Source organism: Myotis myotis, unplaced genomic scaffold (genome assembly GCF_014108235.1).
Source record: "Myotis myotis isolate mMyoMyo1 unplaced genomic scaffold, mMyoMyo1.p scaffold_m19_p_8, whole genome shotgun sequence".
Classification (NCBI taxonomy): Eukaryota; Metazoa; Chordata; class Mammalia; order Chiroptera; family Vespertilionidae; genus Myotis; species Myotis myotis.
Window position 1 is genome coordinate 80,453,651 of NW_023416390.1, and position 12,435 is coordinate 80,466,085.

The window sequence follows — 12,435 nt, forward strand, 5'->3', positions numbered from 1 at the left end:
AGGAGGGACCAACACACACAGGAAGGGACTGAGAAAAATTAGGTCATAATTCCCATGAGTCTCTGGGAAGGAGGCCAAGGGGTCAGTGGAATGGAAGGTGGATCTGAGGCTCTGGATAAAGTTGTACACAGGATAGTTATGGTCTTCAAGACTTTCTTTTACCCAGCCTGCTTCCAATGTTCTGCTCTTAAAATATTCTTTTCTAATTGTAGAGATTGTTTCTGAGTTTTTCCCTTTCTACATATTTGGGTTGCTTATCAATTATTATCAAGCCATATCAACTATTTCTTAGTTTAGTGGTGAAAATGTGATTGCTGTGAGTACATCCTGCAAACAATCAAATATTGCTGGGTTCTGAGCATGGTCAATTGTTCTGAATGTCCTATCAGTTATGAAAATCATAGGTATGTAACCTGAGATGACCATTCATGACATAAAATGGTTTTGCTTTACATAAGAGCACATAAACTTTTTTTGTTGCTGTTTAAAATTATCTTATATTTACTTCTACAGGAAAAATTTCTTCCTCTGAAAAAAGCTAAAAATCTGCATAAATATATGTTAGATAGCTATGCAAATCACAGTTATATAAATAAATATGGATAATTTCAAATGCGATAGAGTGTATTTGCATCCTTACATTACATTTGGGAGTGGGGAAGGGGAGATGCAGACATTTATCAGAGTCTGTCAGGACCCTGTGCAAGGGTTCACTGAAGGAGAAGTCTGGGTGGTCAACATGTTGGTAGAGGTAAGGTTGGAAAATAGAACAGATCCAGAGATAGAGAAGCATTGATCAGACCATCAAACCTCAGAGGGAAGGTAAGGGAGGGTGGGGGTAAAGGGAAGAGATCAACCCAAGGACTTATATGCAAGCATATAGGCCTAACAAATGGATACAGACAATAGGAGGGTGAGGGCATGAGTAGGGGGATGGAGGTAACATGAGGATAAGGACACATATGTAATAACTTTAATAAAAATTTTTTTAAAAAAGAGTTCTTCTTGTTGGGCCCTAGCCAGTTTGCTGTGGATAGAGTGTTGGCCTGAGGACCAAAGGGTCTTGGGTTTGATTCCAATCCAGGGCACGTACCTTGGTTGCAGGCTCCTCCTGGCTGGGACCTAGTCGGGGCTCCTGCAGGAGGCAATCAATCTATGTGTTTCTCTCACGTGGAGATTTCTCTCTGTCTTTCCCTCTCTCTTCCACTCTCTAAAAATCAATGGAAAAATATCCTTGGGTGAAGATTTAAAAACAAAACAAAACAGTTCGTCTTGTTGGTATGTAAGTAGAGAAACCTTACTGACAAGGAAATCATGTAAATCTCACACTCTACCCAGAGTTTGATCGAGGCCTTTTTATATATTGGCAAGCAGAGCTTAGGTTGGGACAGGGTCTGGACACAGCTGGTCTATATGATGGAATTCCTTTGTGCTGATAGCCAACCAGGGTTAGAAAAAGAGAGCAAACTTTAGACATAAAAAAATGGAGTAAGCACATAGAATTAGTAAATAGCAAGTGACAAAAACAATAACATTATAAAAGCAAATAGAGTTACATAACTCTGAGCTTATTGTTCACTTTGTCAGTACTAAAAGGATCAGTGCCCTTTCCCGGGCAAGAGGGGGAGGTGGGAGTTTCCTCAGCTGGGATGGTAGCTGGATTTCTGTTTATTTAGAAAGTTTATAAGTTTTCCATAAATAAATATTTATGGAATAGAAACTTCATTTTGTTTAAAGTTTGACATTTTATTTTAATAAACTTAAAGTCATTGTATTAATCAGGAATGTCTTCAACTGCAAAATACAGAAAATCTGATTAGCTCTAGATAGAAAACCTAAAGGCATATTTGCCAAACATTGAAGTTTGGTATTAACAGTTTAGGGAAGGTGGGTTTAATGATGATCTCAGGGATCTAGACTTCTCCATCATTTCTATTCCACCACCTTTAGTGTATCGGTACTTCTGCCTATAACTATTGCCTCATAGGTGCTGGGAGCTGCCAATTCCTGGGCTTCATGACATCTTCTGGACTAAAGAGCAGGCTTTGATAATAGTCAGGCAAGGGAGAAGGGTGATGAAAGTGTAAGGTGCATCAAACAACCTGTAGGGTTGGCCCACAGCCATTCCAAGAATGAATATTACATAAGCAATTATTAGGTAACACAATATGTTCTAAATTATTGATATTTCTCATCTCCCAAATAGGATAATATAAGAGCTGGTGGTTTTAAATCTTTCTTGCTTTTAGCTTAGTTTAGATTCAGCCCCATTTCGCTCATACCTGGGTCTATGGATCTGTAAAAAATGGCAGGTTGTGTAATATTCAGGAATAGCAATTAAGGTCTATTGTGCATGCCAACTCCAGTTAATTGGAAGGGTTCCCGAGAGTGTCATGTGGAAATGGATTCTGAGGTTGCCCTGAGGCTTGGCAGGAAAGTGGGTCTTGATGTTTGCCACCAGGGAAAATGGGGAAAATATTTGCCCATAGGCTATATGTCTGTTCTCCCATTTCTGCAAAATCCAGTTATAATAAAAACCCTTCCCTGGAAACTACAAATTTTCCCCTCCCCTGTAACTTACTTAATGCTAATCTATATGAAGACTGCTAACTGATGCCTTTGCTAAGTAAAAATGAGTTTAGTTGAGAAGCTTTTACATTATAGAAAGTCAGAGAGTCAACTAAACTTATTTCTTTGAAATTAAGAAATCCAATTAGTCTTTGGGGTATCATCAGAAGTATAGTCTATGTTCAAAGGGGTGACAGTTGCCACATTAATTATGTTGGAATTTGTGTAATTTACCATTCTCGTCATCAGTTACCAGTTGGAGTAAAGCTATATGCTTAGAATAGCAACCTCGATTTCTCTACCCAAAGGTAGTTCTGTGCCAAATGATCTGTTCATATAAATGAACATTTATATGCCCTTGTGTTAGTCTATTCAGGCTGCCATAACAAAATACCAGAGGCTGAGTGGCTAAAACAAAGTCAATTTATTTATTTTCTCATAGTTCTGGAGGTAGGTTTCTTCCCTTGACTTGCAGAGGGCTTCCATCTGCTATGTGTCCACATGGCCTCTTTGTGCATGTGGAGAGAGAAGGAGAGAAGGAGAGAGAGAAAAAAAGATAGAGAGAGAAAGGGGGAGAGAGAAAGAGAGAAGCTTTCTGGTGTCTCTTATAAGGACAGAAATCACATCAGGGCCCCACAATTTTTTCTTAATTCTCTCCTTATGGGCCCTATCTCCAAATACAGTCCCCCTGTGGGTTAGGGCTTCAGCATATAAATTTTGAGTGAACACTACTCAGTTCATAGACTCCTTATAAGATATAATTATAGAGACATTATAATCCTAAAATAAAAGAAATATATCTTATTCTACATTCAACAAAGTCTCTTTTATTTAAGTCATACCATAAGTTATATCCTCTATCCAAGGATATATTGGTCAAGGTCTTTAGGAAGATTTGTGAGAAAGCATAAAAGCAACCCAAATACACTTTTTATCAGAGTCCTAGCTTTGGCCAGAACTATCCAGTTTGAGAGGTCTCCCAGAATGATGAATACCAGTAGTCCAAAGTTTAAATAATTTTCTTCCACATAAACTTTAATCAGTTTTATAATTTTTAATTCTTGTTTTAATTAAGCATCAGATAATGTTGAAAAATTCCTCTAATAAACTTTTCAATATTTTTTCTTCGAGAGATGGCTTAACTAATAGGGCCTGATGAGTGTTCATCAGTTACTAACCAAGGTAACAGTCCAAGCTATATAATAGAATATTTAAAACCGAGGACATAAAAAGCTACATTGATCTATTGATCACTATGTTTTGATAAGAAATAATATTGGGCAAGAAATTTAGGAAAAACGCACACTCAGCAAAAGACAGTTTTACTTCTGATTCTCTCTAGTCTCCCAGAATAAATCCTAAGAGAAGAATGCCCAGTACAAAACTGACAGTACAGCTGCCTTGTACTGAAAGACAAAAGATCTGAGTTCAAAAGCTACCAGCGCTCCAGAACCACGGACAGCGATTTTCTCTTTTTGGGTTTCTGTTGTCAAAATTACGAAAGTAGTGCATATTTATTCAAAGTGTAGGCAAATCCAGTCCCGTATAAAATTTAAAAAAGAAAAGAAAGTCTTTCTCCCCCACTTTTAAAAAATTTTCCTTCGTGTCCTTCTTCCTAGGAATAAATGATGGCAAAATTTGATGCATATATTTTCAGATCTTTCTATTTCTCTCTCATATATTCAGATAAAAGAATAGATGGATAGAGTATATTTTAATGAATTATACCAAACAGCATGTATGCCTAACATTTACAAAAAAAGGAACAGAAATAAATTCCCTCAAGAATAACCCTGTATTGAACAGTTTGTTATACTATGAAACCTGAGGCGTATCCAGAATCAGACCTGGTGAACCAGTTTTGCACAGAATGACTCCTCTTGGCACACTATGATTATATCTCATAGATGATCACCTTTCAACATCTCTCCTGAGCTGGCTTGACAATGATCAGGCTAGCCGAATCTTCTTCTTCCTTTTTAAATCCAAATCTGATATTATATATATAATGAACTGTTCAACTGATCAGTAGGATGACTCAGGTATTGCTTAGATTGAAAGTCATAGTTACTACAACAGAGCTGAGATAGTCCTAAGAAATGTAGACTTTAATTGATGAAAAGTCAGTTATGTTTCATCATTTTACCACATTTTTTGTAGAGGAAATCTCCCGCTGTATCTATAGTTACAGTTTGCCTGCAACCTATCCCTTTGAGAAGTTTCTATCACAGCATCACCAGAGGCTGGTTAAGGTTTTAGAGTTTTCAAAGGGAAATTTTGTGCTTCCTTCTTTTATTTCTGTTTGCCATAGCACTTTGCTGTTGGTAACTGATCCTGTAAGTGGAGACCTGGGATAGGAGTGTATGTCCCACATATTTCCTCAAATATTTACTTTTAAATATCCCCAATTATTGTTTCTAGAAACCATAACCATGTCCTACTAATTCTAAAACTTTGAGATTTAAAATCTTCCACAATGTTTGCATTTGAAATTGTCACTAAATCTTATAAATTCTGATTTTGCTTCTAAACTCATCATTATGGGTCCACATTCCTTTCTATCAGCATTTTTGCAAGATTCTATAGACCACTAAAATAGGGAAATTCTTAGCACAGGAGGTGGGGGCGGATAGGCACAGGGAACAGATTAATGAAGATCAGCCCCTTCTGCACCAGTGTTATCCTGTGCAGAAGTCCCCAACCCCTTCAGGCCAGGTGCCTCCAGTTCACACAACCCCAATTCATCCTGAGGACCTTGCTTGTCCAGAGATTTTATGATATCGAAGCACTTCAGCTTTTGTAAGAAATAAATTTGGTGACTGATATACTCTTAAGAAGCTCAGTCTTGGAAAAGATGAAGCAGCAAAAAGAAATGAAATAATGGATTCCATGTACAATCTGTGTCTAATTTTGGAAGGACAGGCATGATATTCAGCCAGAATATACAATAATGAGCTTTCCAATATTGAAATACTTCTGTGCTAGAAGGACATTTCCCATGCCTTTGCCTCTGAAGACCACCTCTGACTGGACAGGAAGAGGTCTAAGAATAAAGACAGTATCTAGTTGATAGTAAACAAAGAAAATAGAGATTTAAACCCTTTGTTAAGAAAATGAGACTATTTTCTTTTTGAAAGCTGAAATATTTCTAGCACCTGAGCTCTGAGAATTGGGAAAACAGAATTTCAAGGAAGAGCAAGAGAAAATCTCAAAGACTAAGAGAAGAGGCACGACAAATTGCTACTGAATTTATCAGGGTTGGGGAACTTATCTGTGCCAGGAGGCCATGTGGGAATGAAGCTTTGTGGATTAAAACGCTTCTGTAATATTCAGCCCAAGCTTCTTCTGTGATATCTCTGTAAAAATTTCTGATTGCAAGCAAAGCTTCTGGTTGCAAACATTGACTACAACCATATCTATTCTAAAACTTTGTAATCTATCCACAGTACTGGTTGAGTTGCTACAATATTTCTCCAGAATGTATTTATTGGTAAAAGATTATCAAGTTAAAAGCACCTTTTTTTTTACTGCCTCGAGGGAAAAAATACATCTGGAAGAAATCACAGAATACCTCCAGAGGTAATTGGTGCGGTGCCCCAACCAGGTGAGCCTGCATTTTAGCTAATCAATCCTGGGACCCTCAGAACTTTCATGCAGTGATATGGCTACTGTCTTCTTCCTGATACTTACTTCCTTTTTCTGAGCTAGATCTTGGCATCAAGAGCTCCTGCACAACATTCACCTATCCATTTATTCAACCAATATTTATTGGCCTTCTATTAGATGTCAACCACAAGACTCTGGTGGGGAATAGGTGATGCAGGGAAGTTCTCTCTGATTTGCTATTCACTGATGGAAACACCTGAGTAATGGAGAGGGATTTGGTATCAGGCAGACCTGGATTTCATTCAGTACTGAATCCCGTGTTTAATAATTCTTATGTTTACTAGTCCTTCAGGCAAATTAGCCTCTCTGAGTCTCAATTTCTTCATTTGTAAAATGAGGGCAATTTTCCTTGACATATCTTTTATAGTTACTATAAAATAAGTAACATATTTAAAGTGCAGGGAGAGAGACTAATTCATAGCAATGAGACCATAAAAGTTTATTTGATTCTCTTCTGTTTTCCAATCAATATGAGTCCACATCTGGATATTAAAGTGGCATGAAGAATGGACTCATCAACTTTGTAGTTATTAGTTTTTCTCAGAGAGCAGTTCAAAGACTTGAAATAATTTTTGTAGCTCCTTTAAGATCTCCATTACTGTGTCATTTGAACACATTTCCATGGGGATAGGGAGTGGACTGGCAAACAGGGGAATGCACAAGCAAAGAGAAACCAATAGCCTGGGCATTTTGCCAAAGAGAGAGAGAGAGACGGAGCAAGAGAGAAAGTGTCTTCTAAATTTCGTCCTTGGTGTTATTTAATCATTGTTGCTCTCCTGGAGTTCTCTGGTAGACATCTATTATTGATATTAAGGCTGTTCTTTTTACTTTGCAGTTCCCAGTGACACCGAACAGCTGAAAATCTGATCTCAACATGCCGCTTTGAGTTCACTTAATGTTCTCTCTCTCTTAGGCCCCATAAATAATCAGTGTGTTTGGAGATTTACTTTGCAGCCTCGTCCATCTTCTGTGACTTTAGTTATAGAGAAGCTGAACTGCAGGGTCTGCATCATTCTGCCGTCTTTGGCCTGTAAGCAAAGATGGTGAAGAGATTCTCCCTGAATCTAAGGCCTCTCTTGGTTCTGGATGCAAATTGGGTATAGATTTTAATCCCTGAAGTGCCACACCTCCATGTGGATGAAGACAATGCATCCTTTTCATTTTATTTTTAAATTAATTTAAAAATTACAGTTGGCATGCAATATTATATAGTTTCAGGTGTCCAACATAGTGATTCGACATTTATATAGCTTACAATGTGATCACCACACTATGTCTCATAACCATCTGTCACTGGGAAAAGTTATCACCCTGTCATCGCTATGGTTCTTTCAGGTGATGCCAATACACATCTATCCAGTCTTAGCCATTTTTGTGTGCAGCAGTGGCTCATGTGTTTGAGAAGCTTCTACCATATAAGGCAGTTTTACATTTAGTAGGGTTTGAGTTCACCATCCACTAGGAGTCAGAGACATCCTATTTGACCCTGCTGCCATTTTCTAGCACATTTAACATAACACTTTAGAAAGAGCTTTCAAAAACAAAAGTGTTAGACTATAATGAGAATTACATTGCTACTGGCATTTCAATTATATCCTGATCAAAATTCATTATCCTATGTCACTAAAATAGCTATTTCTTCTTCCATTCTTTATAGTGTTTTTTCTCTCTTACATTTCCATTGCTTTGACACTCTTTCATAGTTCTCTGCAAGTTGGCTAATCCAGTCTTTTTAACTCCTTCTGAAGAACATTCTAGAAAATGTCATAGAAAACCACTCCTTTCCTCTTTAGTGTGAACATCACTTTAACCTTTTCTTTCTAAAACTACAGCAAAGAAGCTGGAAATTTCTCCAGAATATTTTTCTATAGTTTCTCCTCTGGGGTTCTAATATGCTTTTACACACTAACATTGTCTGATTGTGTGTGTGTGTGATCTTAAAAAAATAATGCATTTACACGAGCCCCACCTGAGACGAACTGAATAAGAAGGTTTGGATAAGTGGCTTCTCAAAGTATTAAAACATTTAGCCAGTTGACAAGTAATTATGTTTTAATTTCTTAATTTAGCAATCATTTATGAAGACCTTATACTGTGTTATCAAGCCCTAAATGTAAACTCTGTAATATCCAGCTTTTCAATGAAAGTGGCAACTACATTTTTGGATCAAATTATCAGTATCTGGCCTGATCTCTCAAGTTGCCAACTGTAAGCACCTTGTTGGTCTTTGTCAGTGAACTCTGCCTCAGTCGCTGCTCTAATATTGCTGTTCTAATGTCAGCTCTTAGGATCCACTCTGCAGCTGCCCTTCATCAGGATCAAGGTGGGTGATATGTTAATGTGCATGCTTGTGTTCACACTGGTGGCAGAATTGCAAATAATGAAAACTCATTCAAAGTAGATAAAGCAAAATCAACAAATCAAAGAGAACCTTGTGGAAACAAAGGTTGTTGGGCCTTACAGGGTCCTGGGCCAGAAATAGGAGAGCTGGGGGGCAGTTTACTCTTCATGTTTCTCAACACATCTTACCATTTTGTTGGTGCTGTTCACATTTTCTGGCTTTGAGATGTGTACTTCAGATGTGGTTACCCTGACTCCAACCCCACCTACTCAGTTTTTCTGGTTTAAAAGTTCCCAATAGACACTAACTGTTTTTTTCTATTTTTAAATTCTAAATTCCTGAAAGAGAAATGCGTTTTGTTTGTATGTCTCTATGTAGTCCCATTAGCTGTAACCAGGAGGAATGGGTTCCTGGGGCTGTTCTTTCTTTTCTGGAGGCTGTGACAACAAGTTTTCCAAGGTAGTAACAAAACTGGAAGGAAAATATTGCCATCTCCACTATAACTTCATGCACACACATGTACACTCACACACATACACACACCACATATGTACATACGCAATATTCATTTATAGAAAATGATATGCAGGCTGAAAACTAAGTGGAGATGTCCACATAATAAGGAGAAAAAGCCTTGAGGTGAGAGAAAAGCAACATGGCCTCCTGAATTGGCCTTATCACTAATTGCTGGTGCCATCTTGTAAACTGCCTTACCACCTCTGAATTTGTTTTCCTCACCTAAAAATGAGGGGCTGGACTAGCATCTGTTATTTTTTTTAAACTATTTAAAAATTAACTAATACTCACCTTCCTCCTTACCGTAAACCAGTGGTTCTCAAACATTTTGGATTTAAGAACTCTTACACTAAAAAATTTGAGTAACCCTAAGAGTTATTGCTTATTTGGGCCATATCTGTTCATGCTGACTACATTGTAAATTTAAATTGAGAAAATTTAAAAAGGATTTATTTACTTAAGAACCACAATAACATTCCCATTATGTATTAACATAAGTAACATACAAGGGTGCTCAAGAGGAGATTTACAGTTGTGAGTGTGCAAAACAGTTTGTTCTTGTATTATTTATTATTATATTATTTTCCATAGAAACAACTATAAACCCACTTTTGCCCATCTCTTTATTTTTATGAAAAGAAGTATAACTTCCAAAACAAAGCCAAATCTCTTTAATGTATGCTGTAAGAGAAAACAGATGGATTTTCATGCCTATTTCTGCTTTCAAACTGTTGTAAATTGTTGTTTTGTTTGAAGTGCATGGAGACAATTGACCTCACATAGAAATGTGGTTAAAAGAGAGAAAAGTATTGTAATAGGTTTTTCTATTAAAGTATCTACACTAATAAAGAGAAAGATGCAAATTGGCCATACCTTCATGGTGCCCACCAGCCAATCAGGTGTGAGTATGGAAATTAACCCAACAAAGATGGTGAGTCAATTTGCATACACAGGTGCCAAGTGGCTGGGGGTGGGGTGGGACACTTGTGCCGTCGCCATGGCAACGACACAGGTGTTTGGCACAGTCCCAGCCTTTCCAGGCCTCTGGGCAGTGTGGGAAGGCTGAAAGGCAGCTACAGGAGTGAAGGTGGTGCCAGCAGCCAGGGGAAGGATGGCCCATTCTTGCACGAATCTTCATGCATTCGGCCTCTAGTATTAAAATTATTGTAGATCAAGCGTCTTTTTGTTTGATAAAATACCAATATTCTACTAATAATAGTTTCTTTCTTTTTTAAAATATATTTTTAACAGAGAAGAAGGGAGAGGAATAGAGAGTTAGAAACATCGATGAGAGAGAAACATTGATCAGCTGCCTCCTGCATACCCCTTACTGGGGATGTGCCCACAACCAAGGTACATGCCCTTGACTGGAATCGAACCTGGGACCCTTCAGTCCACAGGCCGAGACTCTATCCACTGAGTCAAACTGGTCACAGCCTAATAATAGTTTCTTTAAGGCTAGCTGCAATATGGAATCTGAAATTATATCAATTAACTTTTCTCTAGGAAAAGTTTATTGGTCTATTTTGTGCTTTGACTGGATTTTTTACTCATGCGTAATTATATAATATCTTTCATTGGTCATTTGGAAAATATTAGTTCACTGACTTATTTAGATGTTCCAATTGTTGATACATTTCATCATATAACATTAAAATCATATTTATTAATATCACCATCATCTCTTCAGAAATGTCTATAACTATTGGGAAACTGTGAAGTTTACATAACAGACACAATGTCCTAAATTCTAGTTTTGGCTTCAAAGTTCAGACTTTACCATTGGTAACAGATATTGTCAGTTGTTTTTCTTGAAGTAATATGTTCACTTCGTTCATTTTAGACAAAAAAAAATCTGTCAAATGTTTAACTCTTGTAATTTGTCAATTGTTCTTTCAAGTAAAAATAGTATTCTATTGAAAACAGCTAGCCAATTTACAACTAATTGCATAAGTGTTGTACTTTGATTAGGGTGCTTTATGTACTGTTTTATCAAGAACACTTTGATAAGCATTTTGTAAAGAAGCATTATAAAAAAGAATATGTGAGAGGTATTATTTTGTGATTTGCATATCTTAAGACATCTTTATTCTATCTTCTTAATTGATTGATAGTTTGGCTAGTTATAGAATTCTGTATTAGAAATATTTTTCCTTAAGTATATTGTTCTACTTGGCCTATTAGTTTCCAGAATTATAGGTGAAAAACCCATGGCTATTTTGATTCCCCAGTGTTCATATATAACATATATTTTTCTTCCATAGAACTCTTAGCATCTTTATCCCCAATGCTCTAAAATTCCACAGTAATTTTTTTTTGTATTGGGCACTCAGTGGGCACTTTCAATCTAGAAAATGTGACCCTTTCATTCAATGTGAAAATTTCAAGAATTATTTGGTTGCTTACCTCTTTTTGCCTGTGCTTTGTTTCTTTTCTTTCTAGAACTCCCAGTATTATATATTAGACCACCAATGTTCTTATCTTTTTCATCTTTAAAAATGCTCTATTTATGTGAGATGCCTCAAGTTTACACTAATTTTATATTCTAATATCATGTTTTAATACTCAATAGCTTTTTTTTTCTTTGAATGTTATTCTAAATTTTTAAACAGTATTTCTGTTTAAAAGGATATAGTGTCCTCTCTTCTCTTTTAATGGTAGTTTCTTTTATTTTTTTCTCTTTAATGTCCTTATTTCTTCCAAGTTACTTTTATTTCTATTTATTTAATTTGGTCTCTATATCAGAGATTGATGATTTTTTCAAATGTCTAATAACCCTTTGTTTTCTCCTTGTGATTTGCAACAGGAAATCACAATATGACAAAACTTCTGAGCACATGCATAAGGATGTAGACTAGGGTCTCTGGATATCAGTGTCTTTGGATTTTTGCTTAGAGCAGACTCTTTCAGTCTTTTGTCTGGAAAACACAGTTCTGTCTGACAGGTTTCTCTGGAAATGATAAAAAAAAAAAAAGAAAGAAAAGAAGGGGGTGGTTGGTCAACATTCCATATGCATTTGGTTGCATAATCTCACTGTTTTTTGAAATTTACCCATGTTTCCAAGCAACTCTGGCACCTGTTGTGCTAATACTTTCTATTATATAGTCTCCAGATTCGAACTGACCGGTAGCCTGCAGAGAAATCTCCAGAACTCTGCTGCAGTGGAGAATGAACAGTCATCTAGAGGCATGGGTTGGGAAAGAGGACTAGGGATATAATTATTTCTCATGCAACTTTAAACCAGTGTTCATTATCTCTTCATTAAATCCCCCTTCACTCCCAGTTCCAAAGGTATCTGGTGCTGTCCCTTCTGCAATACAAATATGATTATTAATTTTCTGTGG